The following is a 22,344-nucleotide window of genomic DNA, read 5'->3' as shown; positions in this document are numbered from 1 at the left end:
TAATAGGAAGGATTTCAACAATTAAGATGAACATTTTACCCAGAGTCTTATTTTTGTTTCAAACAATACCAATTAGGCTTGGAAAAGAATATTTTGAGGATTTAAATAAAATTGTTTTGAAGTATATATGGCAAGGTAAGAAAGCAAGAATAAAGTTAAAGCTTTTACAGGATGCTAGATTTAGAGGAGGGTTTGGACTGCCTAATTGGGAGTTGTACTACCAAGCTGCAAACTTGACGTGGGTTAAAGAATGGATAACATTAAGGAAAACCAGATTGTTGACATTAGAAGGTCATGATTTGTTGTTGGGCTGGCATGCTTTTTATGGTACAAGGGAACTAAAACACAGGGGTATTTTAGAAGGCATTATATACGGGAGTCTCTGTGGTTGAATTGGGAGAAGATAAAAACAGTGTTATTTGAAAATTCCAGTTTGGTTATCGACGATAGAAGCGTTTTCTTATCCTATAATCTATAAAAAGGAACAAACAGTTAACTATGGGGAATTATTAGATGAAAAGGGTGAACTTAAATCGATGCAAAAATTGGAAGAACAAGGTATACGGATGAATTGGTTTTCATATTTGCAAATATATTCAAAGTACCATGAGGATTCCAAAGCAGAGGGATTTTATGATAAGCAAACTGACTTGGATAAGATTTTGATGGGTACTGATGAAAAGGTGATTAAAAAATTGTATGGTTATTTATTGCAAATTAAGCTTGAGGAAGAACAAGTTAAAGAAACTATGATTGCGTGGGGGAGGAATTTTGGATATGGGATTGATTTAGAGAAATGGCAGAAATTATGGTCGCAAAATTATAAAATGACAATGTCTACAGCCTATAAAGAAAACTTGTATAAGATGTTTTACAGGTGGCATTTTCCCCCGACAAGGATAGCAAGAATGTTTAAGAACAAATCCGAAAAATGCTGGAAATGTCATCAGAAACCTGGTTCATACTACCACATGTGGTGGACTTGTGAGGATGCTAGAAAATATTGGACTAAAATCCACATGTGGCTGGAAAAAATGACAAAGAAGCATATAGACTTGAAACCGGAGTTTTTTTCTATTGGGAATACTACCAGATACTTATAGTAAAGAGTTGAAATATTTGATTGTAAATGTATTGACTGCTGCTAGGATTGTATTTGCAAAAAATTGGAAAAATGAGAAAATTCCATTGCAAGAAGAAGTTGTAAAGAAAATTTTGGAATGTGCTGAGATGAGTAGATTGACTTTTGAAATTAGAGAGCAAGAAGATAAACAATTTTATTTAGTTTGGGATCTTTTCTATCAATGGTTGAATGATGAAATATTAAAATATAAAAGTTAGATAATAAGGAATAATAATGACTTTATTTTCCCTTTCCTTTTATTGGTTTTTGATACTATATTTATATAATAGCTTTCTTTTTTCTTTCTTTTTCATATTTGGGATAGAATTGGTATGATTATAAGATTTGTTTTAGAATAAAATATTTAAAATATAGTTATCTCATAAAGGCATGACCGAATAAAAGTTTAGTCAAATTTTTTTTTTTTTTCTTTAATAGAGATACTAGGATTTATAAATTTGTATTGATAAGAGTATTATATAAAGTAACTGTAATTGTGACTATGAGGTGAATGCACAAAACCGATGGACCAACCGACTTACGGTGTGTACAAAAATATGGGGGAGCTGATACTTTTATGCTTTGTTGTTGTGTTTTTTATGTTAAAAAAATAATAAAAATTTATATATAAAAAAAAAAAAAAAATGGATGGACCCTAGAGTATGCTACTCCTCCTGCAACTTAGCTTCATTAAGAGAGAAGCATCATGGAAGCTGATTTTGTATATGCTTAGGAAGACTTGGCCCTTAAGCACTACTTCATTGTTTTATTATTATTATTATTTAAAAAAAACCTCCTTTCTTGATGAGAGAAAAGGACTCTGTACAGGCTTAGATCAGGTGCTAACATTATGATTAAAATATGATATGGGTAATCATGTTCAGAGGTTCAGACTATCACTGACCTATTGCATTTCAGTGGCATATGATATATTTTACTAAAAGGACAGAATGGCAATTTCTGAAAATTGTCAGAATTATCTCATGTCTTAAAAAAGGAGCAAACTTCAAAAATGCTATGTTTAACAGGAGTCCAATATTGCCATCAATATTATGTCTTGATGTCTGATGTATTGATTGGTATCAAATTTGAAGTCAACACTGATGTCTTTACTACAGATGCCCCAATTGCTATCACTTACTTTCTTAGCTAATATACTGGTGTTTTACGTGTGTATGTCTCTCTGTCCAATTGCAAAATTGCACTAAGGCTAAGCTGAAATGTGAATAGTTCAGTTTAGGTTTTTCCATTATTTCAAACCAGCCATCTTATTCTACAAATTCAATTGGTAACAATATGGTCTGCAGCAAATAGAACCATACAAGCTGAAGAATATAATAATGCTGCTATAAACTTGGAGAAACTATCCTTATGCTAGCATTCTCAACCATGGCCTCACTGGCTGAGGAATTCTGGCAATTGTGTGCTATATATTTGAAGGGGCTCAGGAAGACTGCCCTATACAAAGGAACAATTCCTGCATATTTATTTCATGGCAGTTACTTCCTGCTGGCCATGTAAGGGGAGATGTACCAATGTATAAATGTAATAAATAAATATCTCTGGGTTTGGTGCTTGAGAGCAGCAGTATAAGCGCACCAACATGCCTACCGTCTCTGTCCTATTGTTTCTTTTTATTTTTCTTAGATGTATCCATTTCATGTATTCATAACTATGTTTATACTTATACCTGTTATCTTATAATCGCTTGACAAAATAAAATAAATAAGTATTCTAATCAAGGCAGGAGAGAATTACTGTTTATACTTCCCACAATGATTTGAAGTGACACCACATTGGGAATACTGGAAAAATGAAAATGATATTCTCAGTCCTACCTACTAAGTATGAGAAATTCAGAGAGAGAGAAGTACTGCTGGTTCGGCTAGGATCACAGCAATAATGCTTGATCTTGTGTGCCTAATAAGGAAGACTAATAATGGATAAGCTGTAAATCCAGGAATTTGAACTGCATGATTACATTCTATGACACGAGACTTTTAACAGGTTTCTATGGAATCTCAGCTTTCTCTCAGACACATATTAAAAGCTAAATTGCATTAGGTTTTCAAATAGATTTTTAATATTTTCTTTTAGCTATAGTTGGTCCTTTTAATGTTTCTATTTGCTGTCTTGATGGCATTTGATGAAATATTGTAAACAAAACCATTCATGTATCTCTATAACACAGGTTTTGATCTTCACTTTTTAAATATGTTGTTTGAAACTTACTTGTAGTAAAATCAGAACTTTGAAACAAATCTTTAATATGGGAATACCAACATAGAGAAGTACAGTACACAAGGAAGGACCTTAGTTTGCTTACTTTGCTGAAGAAATAGTAGCTTCTTGAGGTTGTTTGGTTTGACTAATATCAGTATATGAACCTAGTCTATGGCATATTCATGTTAGATTATAACTAAAGCAAATTTTGGTGTAGTATGGTACATGAACCCAGTCCACAACTACAATTCCACAGTGTGGTTAGCATCTAAAGTAATGCTACCAGGTAACATTAAATTCTTTGTCAGTCAAACTTTGCTTGTTTAGCTAGTATCCTAAGCACTTTTCTAGTGGATGATCTGGCCAAATTTCTAAAACAAAATTAAACATATACAGCAGCTTTGCTAGGGTCAGAATCATATGTCACTACATCTCTCTTACATTTTTTTAGAATGAAAACAAAGCTGGGCAGCAGACATTGCCTGCTGAAAGAGCAAATTTAATATTTGGTTGTTTTGCCAGCTATTTTTTATGATAACAGGCCTGATAATGGAAATAACCAAAGGTTAATTTCACTGTAGGGTAGCACAAGACTCTTGCTAAGATAAGCTAATAAAAAACAAGCAGATAACATTAAGGTACTCCTTCTAAATTTTAAAGTAGTATGTTGGGATAGTGTAATTTTAAATCTATGTTGGGATACTATGCTAAACCAAACCACATTATAGCTTAAGTATCCTATGAATTTGGTCAATGTGTCACACCATGGCTTAGTGGGAACTGACAGCAGACAACTCTTCCTAAACAGACAACTCAAGACAACACTGCTGTCCTGGATTGAAAAGTGTCTTTTTGTTTTTGAAACTGCTCCACTGTTAGATTTACTGAATGGATGGTGACTGCAAGTCTCTCTCAAGCTTAGTTCAGGTTCATGTCTACGTTGATATCTGTGTAGTTTTCATGACAAAAACATGAATGTAATTTGTTGTTGTCTTTACTCAGGATAATTTTCTTGGCCTCCCAGTCTTGGCATTTCCTGGAAATTTCCCATTCAGTTATATCTAATCCTACTCAACTTTTTAAGATTAGTCAAAATCGTCTTGTTGAGATGGATATTTCCCAGCAAAATGAGGTTTTCTTGTTTTGCTAAGCGGATTGGCGGTGGAACAGTGAGAAAATAACAGATAACAGATAATCAGAGTTGGAAGGGACCTTGTAGGTCATCTAGTCCAACTTGCTGCCGCCCAAGCGGGAGACCCTACACCATTTCTGACAAGTGGCAGTCCAATCTTTTCTTGAAAGTCTCAAGTGATGGCGCTCCCACAACGTCCGAAGGCAAGCTGTTCCATTGGTTGATTGTTCTCACTGTCAGAAAGTTTCTCCTTATTTCCAGGTTCAATCTCTCCTTGTCCGGTTTCCATCCATTATTCCTTGTCTGGCCGACAGGCGCTTTAGAAAATAGCTTGACCCCTTCCTCCCTGTGGCAGCCCCTCAAATATTGGAAGACCGCTATCATGTCTCCCCGGTCCTTCTCTTTACTAGACTAGCCAAGCCCAGTTCTTGCAACCATTCGTTGTATGTTTTAGCCTCCAGTCTCCTAATCATCCTGGTTGCTCTTCTCTGCACTTTTTCTAGAATCTCAACATCTTTTTTATAATGTGGTGAACAAAACTGGATGCAGTACTCTAGATGTAGTCTTACTAAGGCTTTATAGAGTGGTATTAGTACTTCCCTTGATCTTGACTGTATCCCTCTGTTAATATAATTTAGGATTGCATTAGCTTTTTTGGCTGCTGCCAAATGATTTACTCATACCAGTCATTGCTGAGAATGTTGACATAACACAATCATTCTTGATCACAAGATCACATACAAGTAGTTCTCCATTCACAACCACTTTTTTTTAGCAACTGTTCAGAATTACACCACTGGAAAAAAATTACTTACAACCAGTCTTGGCACTTATGATCATCACAGCATTCCCAGTCATGTGATCAAAATTAAGGCACTTGGGAATTGGCATGTATTTAACAGTTGCAGCAACCTGGGGTCATGTGATTGTCATTTCCCAGTGGCTTCCAACAAGCCAAGTCAATGGGGGAGGCGGGATTCACTTAATTACCACATGATTCACTTTAACAACTACACTGATTTGCTTAACAATTGTGGCAAAAAAGGTCATAAAATCAAGTGGAAGTCACTTAACAACCACCTTGCTTAGCAACAGAAATTCTAGTCCCAATTGTGTTGTAAGTCAAAGATTACCTGTACATATATTTGGATTGCATACTTAGATTGTTCTACTTCCATTGTGTACATTATAGAAATTAAGATTATATGGGGTTTTTTTTATGTTATTATACTTGGCAAAGCTTTCTGAAACAAATCACACTTCCAGGGAAAAATCACCTCTGGTTTATTAATACAGTGTGATAATCAACATCATTTTCTTATACTGACTGACATACTCTAGAGAAGGATGACCTGACTTCATGTACTATGCTTCCTGGAGATGACAAGGGTTAGTTATTAGGAGAAAAACAGGCTGGGAAAAACTGACTTTTATATATGACTAGGTTCATACATTGTACCAAACCAGGATTTCTAAAGAGTTGTCAAACAAACCATAATAGTTTAAGATACAATAACCTCTATTGTCATTATTTTTACTGTGGGCACACTGGCATACATTAAAAATTAAATTCTGTTGCCTGCTCTCAGAAGTGTATACATATATAACACCCATATAGACATGCTGTATACATACTGTACATATATGTATATACCTCCTACACCCTAAAAATATAAATACGTATAAATGTTAATCACTGTTCATCTTGAATGCATAGTGGAAAGAGGAAGCTTGAGAGTTCACAAGGTTGATATACCGTATGGAACAAAACTGACTGAATCAGGACGTTTTGCTAACATATAATGGTTGGGGCTGAGCTAAAAGCTAAGTTTTGTTATGCGTAAACCAGGCCACTGTGTATTTTCATTTGGTACTTACTTATATTGTTGAAAAGTAGTTGAGTCCACACTCAAAAAAGGGTGGATGCTTTCTTACCCAATGGACATCACATTGCACTTTCACATTGGGATGACTTTAGGGGAGATCTAAAAATGTCTTTCCACCTTGGAAAATTTTAAAATGTGGATTTGTTCAGGAGGCAGTGACTCACACTAGTGAAGCATTCAGGGGATAAATCACCATGCCAAAAAGTTAATCTTGTGGAGGCTTCCCTATTTAGCAACTGAGTAAAAAAATATTGTGACAAACAGCAGCATTAAATCTCAGTCACTGCTACCCTCCTTAAACTGTCCTGTTACTCTTACTCATATGGAGGGGAGGGGGTGTTGTCAGGAATCTAAAGCTAAGCAAACCCAAATTTTCTACATTAAATAAAAACAATCCATCCGGAAGCCTCCAGCCAAGTTCCTTCTTATTTGCTTACAGTATCTTCTAGCTTGTTATCAACAACTTCTGCTTTAGGGGAAAGATTACCTTGATTATCAAGTGGAGTTATTACTTAATTATAAAGCTGGTCAATGTTACTACTGTAGATTGTAGGGTTAAATTTTGAGTGATTAGAGTTTCAGCCGAATTCTAAATTCTTCTAGAGGCAAAGCCCATTTGCTCAGTGCATATTCCAGAACATGCTGTTTTGTTGACACTAATCAAATCTGGTCAAAGAACAGATACAAATTGCCACGTATATCACTATAAATGCCACTTTCACATGAAGAGCAAATGTGTGACAGATATTCTGAATCAATGCATTTAGATAAGCTGTGAGGTTATAGTCCTGAATATGCTTACCTGACAGCAAAATTCCATCCAACTTATTTTACAAGCTTCAGAATAAAATGTGTTCAGCAACAGCAAACCACTTTGGATTGCAAATTGCTTATGTGAGAGCAGACAGTTACTTATGATTAAACCCATTAATTCCATTTCCCCTCCAAACAGCTCATTGACTGTTTCTTCACTGATTGTGGATGACTGAATGATTTCCAGACCACCACTGTTAGACTGTAGGGAGGCCTTGTCCCAGTTTGATTTTTCTAACCTCCTTGATATATTTGTTTACAATTAATCTGTCCCTTGTGAAGAGAAAGAAAATTAGCTCCTTAATCACAACCTCAAGTAAGACTATGATATACTGATAGGTACTCCTGAGATACACAAAATAGTGTTTCCTTGTCCCCCTGTATCATCAAAGTCAGCTCTGCTGAGAGAAAGTTAGAAGTTAAAAAGAGATATAAAAGGAAAGTATAACTAATGCAATCCTAATAAAACTGATAGGACAAACTGTATATTACAAACATGGATATCAATAACCCAATACTTCTGCTCTTACATAGCTATCCTAACTTCTTAGTGCTTTTTTTTTAACTGTATGACATACAGGGCATTGTGTTCAATTGATTTATGGGACTAACAAACTGGAATAATTTAGAGCAGGGGTCTCAAACTCGCCGCCATGGGCCAGATGTGTGACATACTGGCCCTGCTTGGTTTAGTGAAGGGAAAAAAAAAAGTCCCGATAGGTCACGTGATGCCACCATGAGTTTGATACCCCTGATTTAGAGCAATGTTTCTCAAAATTGGTAATTTGAAGCTGTGTGGGCTTCATTCACTGAATTCTGAGAGTTGAAGTCCATACATCCTAAAATTTGCTAGGGCTGAGAATTAGTGATTTAGAGAGAAACCTCTTTGAGCAACTTCTGGTGACTGCATAGGCATGTTCATCTTCTTTCCTTGGCATCAATACAGTATTGCCTTCTTTTAGGCAATTTTAGGCAATGTTTCCCCTCCTCCCCCATCCCATTGTAGTTAATGGTTCTGGGATTTCCTAGTCGTCTCCTATTCAGGCAGTTAATTTTATTTTTAAAAATCAGTCAAGATTCTTCATTTTCTGTGACTTTGGTCTTTTGCACAGTCTCATGTCTGGCGTTCAAATGCATCCGTAAGTTTATCTCACTATCCCCAAGAAAGGAGTCAGCCCTTTGGACCAAGACTATTTAAATGGACATAACCCGTTTTTTACGATTTTGGTACGGCTGGAGACCTGCAGGCGCTTTAATGAACTTTGCGATCCTCGGTGCCTTTACGAGTAAAGGCCACCCGAATCAACCGTCTCGTCTGACGCGCGTTTACTCGGAAGTAGGCCCTACTGTGTTTGATGCCCCCCTCCCTCCCCTCGACGCGGCTAAGAAATCGTGGCGTCGCGGCTTTGCTTTTGGGATTGCTGGTTGCGACACTTTTAATCTCTCAGCCCAGCTGATTCGCAGAGAACTGACCAGCGAGGGCAGGATTTCTGAACCACGGCCCCGACCATCCCCGCAAGATAAACCAAACCCTCGTCGTGCGAACGCTAGAACAACCTTGGCTCGAGTGGGTGGGGATTCGGAAGAGGGAGGAAAGGGGCGGATCGGCTCCGAAGGAGAGCCGAGGAAGGGAGCTAACAGGCGGTCGGGCGCTTCAGTTTGAGCTAAGCTGGGCTCCGGCTCGGCAAGGGTTAACGCGGCGGCAGTTCCTCTCCGGTGCTCCCCGCAGAGCCTGTTATGGCCTTTAAGCAGACGTCGCTAATGCATCCCGCACCAGCCCCCTCTCGGGCTGCCACTGGGGTTTCCTGCTTGTGCGTCAGGCATTGAGCCGAGCGCGGCAGCTTTCCTGCGAGCCCCAGCTGCCTTAAACGGAGCAGAGCCCGGGAACCGACGGAGGCAAGCAAGCCTTCCTTCCTCAGCTGATCTTACCCTGAGCCCGGGTTTCCTCAGGTGCGACGCTTTGCACTCAGCAGGGAGCCTTGCGGACAACAGGTACGAGGCTGGCGGGAATGGGCGGCCAGCAGCGAGAGCCGCTGCTGCTCCTGCCGGCTAATGAATGGGCGCGAGGACGCCGGCAGCGCGTGCAGGCCCCACTGGAACTCGAGCGCGAGGGTTGGGAGAGGGGCTGGGGACTTGGGGGTGGGGTGGGGTTTGCGCCCAAGTCTCCATATCTCATCCTCCCCTCCCCGGACCGAAGGAAAGGGCAGAGAGAGAGAGAGGGGTGGGGGTGCTGTGGACAAAAGGTGGGAGGGGGGAACTGGCAAGGCTCAGCGCAACCCCAGAATGAGGGCCTCGAGCTGGAGCAGCAGCAGCAGCAGCCTCCTTTTCCCTCGTCTTGTGATTTAGGATTTGCCTCCCGCTCCCCTTCTGCGTCTGCCCCTTCGGTTGTAGCTTTTGGGGAGGAGAAGGTGGGGGTGGAGTGGGGTGGCTCCCGTAGTTGAAAGAGCAAGTAAGAGTGGGAGAGGCATTTAATCCTGGGAAGGGTTTTTTTTTTCCTCCTGCTTCCCTTCCCCCCTTCCTGAGAACTGGTTTTTTTAAAAAATTTAAAAAAACAACTTTTGTCTCCCACAAAGTCCCATGTGGGGTGCTAAGCAAAAGGAGCCATCCCACAGAAGAGTGTGATTCTTGGTGGCTCTTGAAGGGTGGACAACTTGATTGGCTTTCTTGTTGTGGTGGTGGTTGGATTTCCTTTGATTTTAATTGGAAAAAAAAAGATTCTGCAGTTAGGAATAGATAACTTGCTTCATGCATCCAATTACTTAGCCCTTTTTTTTTTGGCTTTCCCACAACACCCTGGACCACAAGCTGAGCAGTGATTGTGGATTTGCATAATGTGCTAGACTCCAGTGTAGTTGATATGTAGTTCTCTGTGTGGTTCAAACATAGACATTACGTTTATTTGGATACCCGGGTTTTTCCCTGTTTGAAAAACCACTTAGATGAAGATTACCTTCTTGATGAAACACATACACACAAATTGTCATCCCATCAAATCCAAATTTTCTTAGTGCTTCTTAACCTCACCAGTTTTATTTCCACCAACAGATCTGACAAGGAGAGTCCATAGCTGCCAAGGCACAGCTTAAAAATATGAAAACCCAGCATACATAAATACCAATTCAAAATAACACTTGGAGCTTAGATAGCTTTTCATCTTCAAAGTGCTTTCACGCTCATTAGCTGAATCTCTGCATCCCCTGGATGGCGGCTTAACCTGGAATGATTTATATAGAATATCAAAGGGGGCTCTTTCTAATGCTGTCTTGCGCTTCTGAATCTTGCTTTGTTCTTCCTTGGCAAGCTCATGCCTGAAGCTGCGATTTCTTTATGTCAGGAGAGGCTGCACCCCAATTCTAAGATTAGAGAAGAAATGGCATAGTGGCTGTGTATACAGGTGATGGGAAATGGCCAGAATTTTTCTCCTCTTCTAGATCAATGATAGTTTAATAGGGATGTTAAAAGAAAGAGGAAACAAGACAGTCAAACTAATTTCTGTCTACTTTCAAGCAAATAGCTCAGTTACAAAATTCCTTTACTGTTTGTGACAAAACAAGATTGAGCTGAGTGACAGTTATATTGCTGTTTTCCATAGCATGCTATGAAAAAAAGATGAGCACATCCTATGGCATATTCTAGCATGCCAGTTGCCAAACAGGATGCTGATATGCAGGGGCATTACTGATGATAGCGTGGTGCAGCACTGGGTATCTAACTTTATTAAAGCAATTAAGGATTTTTTTTTGCACAAAATATTTTTAATTGTTAAGAAAAAATGTACATGGCCACCCAACTTACTCATGGTGACTTTGGGTGGCTTGCAGAAGTAAAATCCCAAATACAAAATCCACACCTCCCTTTGCAACAACAATCAAATCACAAAACATCAAGTGCTGAGTATTGGTCCAGAATGTCCAATCTTGGTAAAATCATTGTTGTAACAGTGCCTTAATAAAAAGTGGAATTAATTACATAAACCAGGAACATTTGAGAATGTGTAAGCAGAATATAATGATGAAACATATAAAAAATAAAAGTGATGCTCTTATTAATGCTGGAGACCACTAAGTAAAAGGCAAACAGCTGGAATGAAAATGCCTGATTTTCCACCCATTGTTTGGAAGTATAATTAAAATCTGGAGGTTAATAGTTAACAGTGAGGTTGTTATAAGGAAACCGAGAGCCAGACTTTTTGAGGGGCTAAGCATTTAATTTAGTAAGACATTTTAAATTAAAATTCCTAAGTGTATTTTGTAGAAGTATTGTGCAGTATTTTGTGGGTTGTTGCTTTATTACTGTGTGCATTTTTATAACTTTAAAACAGTGTGCCTGGGTTGATTTGGGAGGAGATAGCAGGAGTCACAAATTAGCAACAGCTGTTATATATTTTACTCCTCTCTTCAAACATCACTGGAGCAACTAAGAATTTATTCAAAAGATGGCATCTGTTGCCTTCTTTCTGTGCTGGCATTTGAGCTTTGGCGCAAGAGCTGTGCCAAATAATCACACTGTCTTGCTGCTGCTCTTAAATTACTCTGGGTATTTCAGAGATGCATGATTGAGGAAGCAGGTTGACGATAATGCTTGGATCTTCCTTCCCAGAAAGAGTTGTTTATAAAACAAAGGAACAATGTGATACCTAGGAAGGATGTATCTCTGTAAAGGCTACAGTCAAATAATAATAGTCTGGTTTATAGTCCACGTAAGGTTACAGATTGAATACAACTGTAAAGCTAGGGTTGCCATATCTTGGTATAAAAATCTAGATTACTAAATGAGAGCAAAGATATATGAGATGCTAACTCTTTGCAATTTTTCCTAAGATGGCTCAAGTTAAAGCATTTTTATAAAAGGGGAATTTTCTAAATTCTACCCTGAAAGTCATGTTGGAAGATGCATGTTAGATTTGCAAATATTATGGATACTGTGGAGTATTTACATAGGTTGAAATTGATGGCACTGATGAATGGGTTTGTTCTGATGATGTGCAATAGTTTCACTTCCTTCAGGAAATCTAGACCCTGGCTTGGAATTGCTCAGTGAAAACTCCACTTAGAAGCACTATTTCCCCCCTCTCTCCCCCCCACTTTGTAAGGTAGCAGAAGTTGTCAGAAACCCTATATAGGTAGATCTCTACTTATGATGACAATGGAGTCCAACATTTCTGTTGTTAAGTGAGACATTTGTTTTGCCCCATTTTGCAACCTTTCTTGCCACAATTGTTAAGTGGATCATTAAAGTTGTTAACTTAGCAGAAAAAAAGGTTAAGTGAATCTGATTTCCCCATTAACTTTGCTGGTCAGAAGGTCGCAAAAGGGAATCGCATGACCCTGGGACACTGCAACGGTCATAAATATGAACCAGTTGCCAAGCATTTGTATTTTGATCACATGCTTATGGGGCTGCTGCAAAGGTCTTAACTTTGAAAAATGGTCACAAGTCACTTTTTTCAGTGCCATTGCAACTAATCTTCTTTTCAAAAGGTGCTCTCATAGGACTTGTAGATAAGAAAAGGTTGAAGCATACTTTAGAATTGAATTTGGTATTGAAGATCGCTAGACTAATAAAATGGTCTGTGTTCTCTAATTTTGATCTGATCAAAGGTTTCAGATAGCTGCCAAAAAACAAACAGGCAGAGGGATGTGGTTCCAGTAGCAAAGGTAAAAGGAGTCCCTGTACATTAATTCTGCTAGCCGGAGCTGACTTTAGGAGGTGGTGCTTATCTCCATTTCTTTAAGTCATTGAGCCAGCTCAATCCAAAGATGTTTCTGGGGGTCATTTGGCCAGTATATCATCACACTGCAGCGCAAAGCGTATGGCGAAACTCAGAACAATGTTAACTTCTCATCTAAGTGGTACCTATTTATCTATTTGCATTTACATGCTTTCAAACTGCTAGGTTGGCAGGAGCTGAGGCAAGTGACAGCCGCTCATTCTGTCATGCAGTGGTAAGGACTCGAACCGCTGGAGGTCAGACCTCCTTTGGCATCTTTTAAGCCACGGAGACACTGTGCCTCTGTTTTACGTAGTTGCCACACACACAAAAAAAGAATGGTTCCAGTAATGCCTAGATGAAAATAGCTTTGGATGAGGATCTTACCCCATATTGCCGGATTAGAAGAGTGGGAAAGAACTTGAAAAGAAGTTGCATTAATTAAAATAAAAGAGTAAAGAAAATCAGCAAATTGCAGCTGTGGATTGGCTTAGAAATCTACACGTTCTGTGTCTGCAAGTCTTTGTGTTGCTCTGGCTTGAGCCTTAAACAAAGCACTTTATAATCCCAGCTGGAAGGCCCCTTTTAGCTTCTGAATTTACAGCACAGCTGTAGCATTTACCCAATAATAAGCTGATGGTGTTTCTTGGTTTCCCTTTTTTATGGGTATGTTGGCTTGCTCTTTCAGAACGCTGTATTGTTCTTTAGAATTTGGTTAATGGTAACTCTAGAATGAGTATTGTTTCATACATTCTCTTTCCAGCTGAGATTGACTCCTAGTGATTTGATGAACAAGTCCGTACATACAGCAGCATGAAAGTATTGCCATTTATTGCTATTCTTTCAGGATAGTCTTCCCCTTTCCAGGCTAGCTATCTGGAATTTCTGCTAGCTACCCATCTAAGTATTGATCAGGGCCAACCTTTCTTAGTTTCCAAGCCCCAGCTTTTCAAACTTAGTGTTGAGAAAGCAGTTGGAGTGCAACACATGGAGGCAGATGCATAAATACTGTGCTGCCCTTGAAAGTTCTACCTAGATCTCGTTTGGCTGTGATCCATTCTTAGGCCCAGCTTTTTTGTATGCTCTTCAAGAGCAGAGTTTCTATTCAAAAATTGAAAAATGTGTATAGTCCTGATAATCTATTTAGAGCATCATTAGAAAATCATGTTTTATTGTATTTTACAGTTTTGCTCTCCCATAAATATAGAATCACAGGGCTGGAAGGGATTTTGAAGGTCTTCTAGTCCCACCCCCTAACCAGGGCAGGAATCTTTATAATCACCCTGGACAACAACTTCCAAAAATTACTCTTTCTGTCTGCTTATTTGAATATTTAAATAAAGCTCCTGATTTATTCAATATAAAGTAGAAATAATCTCATGGTGGATAGATGTGGGCTGGGCAATAATTTACATTGGAAAATTAAGCCTAACAATCTATACTCGTCAAGAAATAAAATAACTTGAATTTAAGGCATTTCTGAATACCCTTGCTAGAAAAATACTATAAAATTATAGGTTTTGTTGTGGGAGAACCTCTGTTTATATGAAAAGTCAAACTGCTGCATCTAATTGTACACTGTAGTGTTAGAGTATGTCCCAATTAAAACTTGTAGGACTAATATTACTTGTGAATCACTTTTTATCACATTACAACTTGCAATTAGTTAATTTGAGTTGGTAATATTTGAATACAATGATACTGAAAAGTTGTGCTTCCAGTATCTAGCACTCAAAGCTTTCTATATCCTAGGAGGCGAATACTACAGTACATAGATAGAACTGTGATGCTTCAGACTATATAATGATTTCAGTTCCTGTGGTTGATTGTTGCATATAATACGCTGCAGACATTAACACCAGATTCTACCATAATTCCTTGGGTGACTAAACTTGCTTTTTAAATTTTTATTTGGTGGGACTGCCTGCACATCAGCTAATGAATGGATGTAAAAAGAGGTATTCTGTTGAATGAACCTAGAGAAGAGTGTTTATCTTGCAATAGGGATCTTAATAAGAATGGAAGGGGAATTGACAGGTGGCAGGTCTCTGTGGTGCTATAATCTAATTCTCATCTTTAGAATTACTTACCTTTTATGTGCATATTGCCTTCTGCCAAATGACTCCTAATGCATTTCACTGAATAATACAAACAGTAGTAAGATTAATATATTACAATATAAGGAAAATAAATACTTAAGCAATAACTTCCATAATGGGAAGGAAGGTATTATTGGTGACCAACAATCTAATTTCAGATAGGGAGGGTATCTGGAGAAGAGTCTTCACAGCTGACTCAGTATATGATAGATTATAGGTAGTTCTCAGACTTAATAATAGTTCATTTAATGACTCTTCAAAGTTACAATAGCGCTGAAAAAAATGACTTACTATTTTTCATATTTACAATCATTGTAGTATCCCCTTGATCATGTGATCAAAATTCAGACACTTGGCAACTGATTCATATTTATGATGGTTGCAGTATCCCAGGGTCATGTGATCACCTTTTGTGAACTTTTAACAAACAAAGTCAACAGGGAAGCCAGATTCCCTTAACAACTATGTTACTATCTTAACAATTGCGGTGACTCACTGAACAATTGTGGCAAGAAAAAAAGCCCGTAAAATGGAGCAAAATTCACTTAACATGTGTCTCACATAGCAGCAGAAATTTTGAGCTTGATTGTGTTCATAATTCAAGGACTACCTGTATTTTGGCATCGGCCATTTCTTTAAGTATTGTTATTCCTAAAAGGAGTAGAATATGAATTTGCAAAGATCAGAAACTGAATTCTATTCGTTACTCTTGAGGACGCATTGTTGGACCTTCACAATATTTGGCAGTCTAGTAATCATTTTCTGAATGAAGTAGCTTTTAGATAGTCTTCAAGTAATCTGAAATATGAACTGTTAGAATAGTTGGTGATTTATTTATTGAACTATTGATAGCTATGGTCAGATTTACAGACCCCTCACATCCCGGACATAAACTGTTTCCACTCCTTCCCTCAAAATGACGCTATAGAGCACTGCATACCAGAACAACTAGACACAAGAACAGTTTTTCCCCCCGAAAGCCATCACTCTGCTAAACAAATAATTCCCTCAACACTGTTCAACTATTTACAAAGTCTGCACTAGTATTACTGTTAATCTTCTCATCACTCCTTATCACCCATCCCCTCCCACTTGTGACTGTATGACTAACTTTGTTGCTTGTATCCTTACGATTTATATTGATTGTTTCCTAGTATGATTTGATTGCTTATTGTACCCTATGACTATCATTAAGTGTCATACCTTATGATTCTCAACTCTTGACGAATCTAATTTATCTTTTCTTTTATGTATACTGAGTATTTACACCAAGACAAATTCCTTGTGTGTCCAATCACACTTGGCCAATAAAGTATTCTATTCTATTATCTCTTTCAGATTGGTCTCATACAGTAAAATATATTTCTTTGTCTCCAATTGCAAAATATTGGACTTAGAGTACCTTCATATATTACAATGAGGCATAATGTGGTTTGCTTGGTTTTGTTAAATGTATTTTTTGAGAACAATGCTTTAGTTTAATATCTAATCCATCTTTGGTTTGTCAGCACATTATGGATGACAAAATAATAGCATAGTACAATGTAAAATCATTGTAATTGTGGGGAAATACACTCAGGCTAAAGACTCTTTGAGGAAAATACTTATTTCCCAAACTTCTGTCAAAATTTCTAGATTACTGGTTTAATCCAGTCCATTTTTAAATTTCAGATACTGGCTCAGCACTCTCAATCACCTGACTCAGATGTAAGGAAAAAGGGTTGGGTATTCTTGTACTTTAAGCATTTTTATTGTTGAAATATGTATATTTAGATGTTCAAACTGTTCATCCATTACATTTACAAAATGTAGTATTCTGTTTTGTTTTTGTTTTCCTTTGTCCACCCCAGTCTTTTATCATGTCATATTTTAGATTAAATTTGGAAGGACTGGCTTATTACTTATCTTTGTACAGTAAGCTATGTATGGAGCCTCCTTTCTGCCAAATTGCTTGAATATAATTCTTTTAATAATAAAGGAAGAAAGGAAAGGATGTGTTCATATGCAGAGAAGAGGCAATAAAAGGTGGAGAAGAGAGAGTGAACTACTCTGTGAATGGGGATAATACATTCTTAGAAATCCTGCTTCTTGCTTTGTAGTTTTTAGACTATGCATGCAAATAAACTCATTCTCTCTTTTCTTCTATCCTTTGCTTAAATAAGCAAAAATAAAAAAAGAAATATTTATTTCATGTTATAAAATGTTTGCGTTTAATTTGAATGGCTACTTTGGGATTTCTGTCTGTGGCTTCTGAGACTAATACCATTAGCACTAATATTTATATACCGATTCACGGTGCTTTACAGTCCTCTCTAAGCAGTTTACACAGCATATTGCCCCCAACAATCTGGGTCCTCGTTTTACTGACCTTGGAAGGATGGAAGGCTGAGTCAACCTCGAACTGGTTAGGATCGAATTCCTGGCAATGGAATGTAGAGTTAGCCTGCAGTATTGCATTCTAACACTGCACCACCACGGCTCATAAACTGCTTACAAACCGTAGACAGAGCTTTTGTGGTTTGTTTAGCTGTTTCTGCTGGTAATAATAAGTAGACCTACTTGGAAATAATTGGATTTCATGGACATGCATGCTCAACAGAATGTAATAAGCCAGAATATTTTAAAAATTGGTCATTGGCATTGGGCATGGTAAGCTATAGTTTACTTTCAATCTTTGATTGTAGGTAACTGTTTTCTTAACTTGAGAGAGGATGGTAGAAGGAATAAGGTGATAAGGTATATGAGTGCAGTGTTTAGTTATTACTCTGTTGGCTTTGGTAATAACAGATACAAATAATTAAACAAGGGCTACTTGCATAGATCTAAATTAGATCTTGTTAGGTTTTATATATATTATATTTTTAGTAGTCATGAATGCTCTGGAAAAATACTAAATCTGAGCTTCAGATCTCTGGAAAATCTTTGAGCAATAGTGCTTGTCATATTTCTGATTCAGATTGCATAACCAATCGGATGTTTTGTGTTGATTTTAGGACTTGTGCTTCCAACTTCTCATGCAAGGACAGCCTATTTAAAGCTCATATTTGAGTTTGGAACAAACGATTTCCACACACCCTCCCCCTTTCTTCATATGTAGGAAATTATGACATCTATGGACCGTAATTTATATCCTATTTTTAAAATTGTGACTTGTACAAATCTTCCAATTTCTTATATTTAGATAAATAGAAAATTGCAATTTATTCCCAAGCATCATTCAAAAATGGATTTTGCACACCTGTTTTTCTTCTCATAACAAACCATGGTCTTGATATTTCACCTGAACTGGTTGACAGTATCTACAATAGTAGTAAAACTCTGGTGTCTGTTTGATACTTTGTAACCTTCATTTGGGTGAAATGCTGCATCATAAGAAAAAGTTTGTCAACAAAGGTATCTCAAATGGACTAACTCACAGAATATGTTGGAACAATTACTACCAAGGGAATGAAATTTGGGGAATTTTTGTTGCTTCAGTCCTTCAGTGTGTGGTCAGCTGCGTTCACAATGATTCTCATATTCAGCAGCTGAAAACTTCCCACAAGAGGAAATCCCGAAGGAACTGGTAATTGCCGACACTCTTGTGCTCCTTGCCACATTCCCACTAACAATGTCTTTGGAGAGTCAGTGGAGGGATGGTCTGGTCCAGGGGTGTCAAACTGGATTTCTTCGAGGGCCAGATCAGCATTGTAGTTCTTCATGGGCCGGCCAGGAAGGGGAGGGGGAGGGGGGACAGACGCCTCCTGCAGCATTTTGCTGGCCAAAATGGGGCATGGGGGGCACCTCCCACACACCCTGTCTGGGATGGCAAAGTGCTGCAGCAGAAGGCCACCTGGCCTTCTGCAGCACTTTGCCATCCAAAATGGGGTCAGGGGCATCCCCCAGCTGCCAGAGGCACTGCAGGCTGATTCTTTGCTGTTTCCAGGTGTGCCCCATGGGCCAGTTTTAAGCACCCTGCGGGCAGCATCCAGCCCGCTGGCCTTGAGTTTGACATCCCTGGCCTAGTCCCTCTCTGTTAGCACGCCCTGTACTGGCCACTCATACACTCTCTCCCCTACTTGGCGATAGCCACTTATTCTGTCTGCTGGGGAAGGAGAGAGGGATGGAGGAAAGTAGGGAAAGAAGAATGGAAGGAGAAAGGACAGAAGGAGAAAAGAAGGAACAGGGAGATGGCCCTTACCTGGTTACTGAGAAAGGAGAGCTCATTAGTGAGATGGGCAGCATATCAATTTAATAAACAAAAAATGGAGTGAGAGAGATAAAGGAGGAAGGGAAGGTGGATGGAAGGAAAGAAAGAACAAGGAGGGAGAAAGAAAGGAAAGTGGAAGAAGGGAAGGAAAGAAGAGGGAGGGATCAAAGAGGGAGGGGGGAAGAAGGACAGAAATATCATTGAAACGATAACCCAACAGCTCATAGTTTTCTGGGAGTTAATTCAGCATTGCTTGTGATTAATTTTATGTCAGTATTTTGTTCCTGAGATATGCTTCTGCCAATAATTACTTTTATTTTGCAAATGCATCTAAATATTATTAGAATATCTTTAAAAATGATGAAAAATAAATTTGTGAATTTGCAGAGCAAGGCTATTATGCAATTATCTGGCTTATAGTTCTGGTTGCTTCAAAATTTTCCATGAACTTCACAGTCTTTGCAGAGTTTTGGTTACAAATAGGAAAATAAACAATATGATGATTATATATTTCATCAGCTTGGAAAATAAATTATTATATTCCAGTTGATTCTTGATTTTCTCCCTTTAAAACAAATGGAGTATTCAGCAACTGTAACAATAAGTGTGTGGCTTCTGAGCTGCATTGCAAAGGGTGTTTGAAAAGGAATTAAAAACTAGGAAATATGTGTTCTTTGATTCTTCAGAAGAAATTCATTCAGCATACCAAACAACAGTGCAATTGTTAGTAATTCTGTAGAAGCATAGACGTTCAAGGAATACCCTGATATCTTAGTCATTCTCTTGCATTCTTTGTAAAAGGCTAACAGTCTGTTCATCGTACCTATTTTGTAGTCAATTCTTTAATAGTGTCATTTCACTAATTGTTTTTTATTTTTGTGTTTTCTTTGGATCAGTTCATCGCACTGCTTATAATCTAGCTGGTTTAATTTGGATATAGTAGTGCTAAAGTTACTCTGCATTAACTGCATTAAGATACATTCATTGGTAATGAATCATAAATGAAAGAAATAAAGTCAGCAGATATTCCTTGATTTTTTCTACTGTAGAAATAAAAAACCTGTTGAATCCTCCTTGACCCAAAATGCTATAATTGAAGGGGTAGGCTCACTTTTGGGACAGGTTACAATGAGGGCCTACTACTGAGAGAAGGCCAGTCTTCTCTTTTATGACTCTCATATCTCTTGATGGTGGCACCTTGAGTTGGGCCTCTTTATGTCCGTAACCATAAGAGACGGTGGGGATAATGACTAGTTTTTTTTTTTAGTTTACTTTACTGTCATTGCACCTTGTACAATGAAATCAAACACCATCTTCAGTGCACATCATGACAATGACCATGAAAATAAACACACACACACATCCTTCACCCTTCACACATTGAACCGGAAACCCCCAACACCACACCAACACTGCATTACACAGCAACAATCAGAAAAGCTACTGCCCTGGGATAGAAGCTGTTTTTCAGCCTATTTGTCCTTGTTTTTATTATTCTGTACCATCTGCCAGATGGTAATAGTTCAAAAAAAGGGCTCCCAGGATGAGATGGATCTTTGAGATTGTTTTGAACTTTCTTAAGGCAGCGGGAGCTATAAAGCTTTTCCAGAGAGGGGAGAGAGCAACCAATGATCTTCTGGGCAATGACATTAACCCTCTGGAGTGCTTTCCTATCTGCCACTGTGCAATTGGCAAACCATACAGAGGTGCAGTATGTTAAAATGCTCTCTATGGTGCAGCGGTAGAAGGTCACCAGCAGTTTTTCATTCAGTTGTTGTTTTCTGAAAAGTCTCAGGTAGTATAATCTCTGCTGGGCCCTTTTGACCAGGGCTGCAATGTGGGCACCTCAGGTCAGGTCCTCTTTTAGGGTAACACCCAGAAACTTAAAACTGGCCACTTGATCCACTAGGTCTCCATTGATAAGAAGGGCTGGATATCTGAACTGTTCCTTTTATAATCCACTACAAGCTCCTTGGTCTTATTGGACCAAGTTATTGTCTCCACACCATGAAAGCAACCGGTCCACCTCATCTCAGTAGGCAGACTCATTCCCCCTGGAGATAAGTCCCACCACTGTTGTATCATCTGCAAATTTAGCAATAGTACTACTAGCGTAAGTGAGAACTCACATCAAAAAATTTAAATCCAGCATCAGCAGTAGAAGTTCCTGTCTGTCTGTCTGTCTCTACAAATCCCTAAGGGAAAGGCGAGGCATAAATCTAACAAATAAAAATTACTTCCTTTGCCCCAATGTATGGACCTTTTGGGACATAAGCAGTACTTTGATTTGGGCTTAAAAACATTTTGCTAAGTGACTACAAAAATCTCTGACTTGCTCTCCAATAAATCAGCCCAGGGTTCTCACTGCAGGCCAGAATGACCGGGCTCAAATTATCCTATGTTGGACACATTTTATGCAAAGACTTAGTTCTCTACAGAAAGCTCAAAATGCTGGGGAAGGTGGAAGGAAATAGAGGAAAAGGGTGTTCAGCAAGAAGATGGATGGACAGTTGTTAGAGACTGGCCGAGCCAGGGGGAGGAATCAAATGGATAATTAGTCTGGAATCCCCACATGGTCACAAGAGAGTAAAGTCTGACCTTCCTCCCCACTTGAATACGGTTGAACTTTATCTAGCCTGACCCAGGAGCAAACCACCACTCTGAGAAAAATTCCTGTGCTGTAGGCTTGAGCAATAAAATAGCTAATTGTACTCAAAATGTGTGGATCTGATTGTTCACACTTGACAAGAGTGATTATAATAGACATGGTTACTAGTAATCCCATACTTAATAGACAGGTAGTAGGTAGTCTCGCTCCTATTATTTAAGATACATAATTTGAAGGAATGGAAGAAATAGGAGCAGGATTCCAGGAACTAAAAGACTGAAAACTATTTAAACTTAGCCAAACTGAAAAACTAGTTAAACTGGTGTTCTTGAATTTAAGCCATTTAAGTTAGTAATAATTTTAGAAACAATACCTTCAATTCATGCAGATTTTTAAAAATTTGGTTTATTGTGTAAAAGAACCAGGGTACATTCCCTAAACCAGTAGCCCCCAACTTTTGGGACACCAGGGACCGGTTCCATGGAGAGAGATTTTTCTGCCGTCTCGAGGGGGCATGGTTTCACATGCTTCCTGCATCCTGTGGGTGGGGGTTTGCTTGCT

The 22,344-nt window shown here is 38.5% G+C and overlaps 1 protein-coding gene across 2 annotated transcripts in view; it reads left to right on the top strand.

Moving 5' to 3' along the window:
- The first annotated feature begins 8,781 nt into the window (after positions 1 to 8,781).
- The window catches only part of NDST1 (N-deacetylase and N-sulfotransferase 1), a 103,453-nt gene continuing 89,890 nt past the window's right edge, over positions 8,782 to 22,344 (top strand). The window contains exon 1 of one of the 2 annotated variants that reach the window (XR_015741711.1): positions 8,782 to 9,169. The gene's annotated coding sequence lies outside the window, so the exon portion shown is untranslated. The remainder of the gene's footprint in view (positions 9,170 to 22,344) is intronic. The other variant, XM_087924276.1, reaches the window with a different exon arrangement.

The sequence above is a fragment of the Pseudonaja textilis genome, chromosome 2 (genome assembly GCF_049901715.1).
Source record: "Pseudonaja textilis isolate UNSWEBS1 chromosome 2, rPseTex1.2, whole genome shotgun sequence".
NCBI lineage: Eukaryota > Metazoa > Chordata > Lepidosauria > Squamata > Elapidae > Pseudonaja > Pseudonaja textilis.
This window is presented reverse-complemented; position numbering and strand designations above follow the sequence as displayed.